This window comes from Chiloscyllium plagiosum, unplaced genomic scaffold (assembly GCF_004010195.1).
Source record: "Chiloscyllium plagiosum isolate BGI_BamShark_2017 unplaced genomic scaffold, ASM401019v2 scaf_9079, whole genome shotgun sequence".
NCBI classification, from domain to species: domain Eukaryota; kingdom Metazoa; phylum Chordata; class Chondrichthyes; order Orectolobiformes; family Hemiscylliidae; genus Chiloscyllium; species Chiloscyllium plagiosum.
Genome location: NW_025208785.1, coordinates 1,024 through 1,913, shown reverse-complemented (window position 1 = coordinate 1,913; position 890 = coordinate 1,024).

Here is an 890-nt window from a genome sequence, read left to right as displayed (position 1 = left end):
CTCTCTATCCCTCCCCCTTGCAGGTTGCCAAAGCTGAACGAGAGGAACATCTTGATCACCAGTGCGCTGCCCTATGTCAACAATATCCCCCACCTGGGCAACATTATCGGTTGTGTGCTGAGTGCGGATGTGTTTGCCAGGTGAGGGGGACGATCGGGGGTGTGGGGGGTGGCGGCGATGGTGCTGATGATGTGTGTGTGTGTGTCATACTACAGGAATGACAGCCCTGATTCATTAATCCTGTCCCTTCACATGATGAAGATACACCGAATAGCCTTGTGCTGTTCCCAGACTGGAGGAGGGAGTGGGCTGAATGGCCTCCTGCTGTTCCCCTGTGTGTGACAGGCTGGAGGAGGGAGGGTGGGGCTGAATGGCCTCCTGCTGTTCCCCTGTGTGTGACGGGCTGGAGGAGGTGAGGGGCTGAACGGCTGCTGTCTCCCTCAGGTACTGCCGGCTGAGGGGCTGGAACACCCTGTATATTTGCGGCACGGATGAGTACGGGACAGCGACCGAAACCAAGGCGGTGGAGGAAGGCCTGACCCCACGCCAGATCTGTGACAAATACAACGCCATCCACAGTGCCATCTACTCCTGGTTCCAAATCTCCTTCGACTACTTCGGGCGCACCACCACCGAGCACCAGACCAGGTGGGGAGGGGGGGGGTCTCGCACGGACGCACGCTCACCCTTTCTCTGCTGGCACTGAGCTCCCGGGGAGAGGGGAGAGGTCAGCACCCTCATCACGTTCGGCTTGCACTGTGGTGGGGTCCCTGGGGTGGGGTGGGGGGGGGGGGGGTGGGGGAGCTACAGGCAGTGTCTGTCTGAATGGGTGCTGCAGGGAGACGAAGGTGGAGTTTACTCTGAATCTGTGTCGCCCCTCTCTCTCTCTC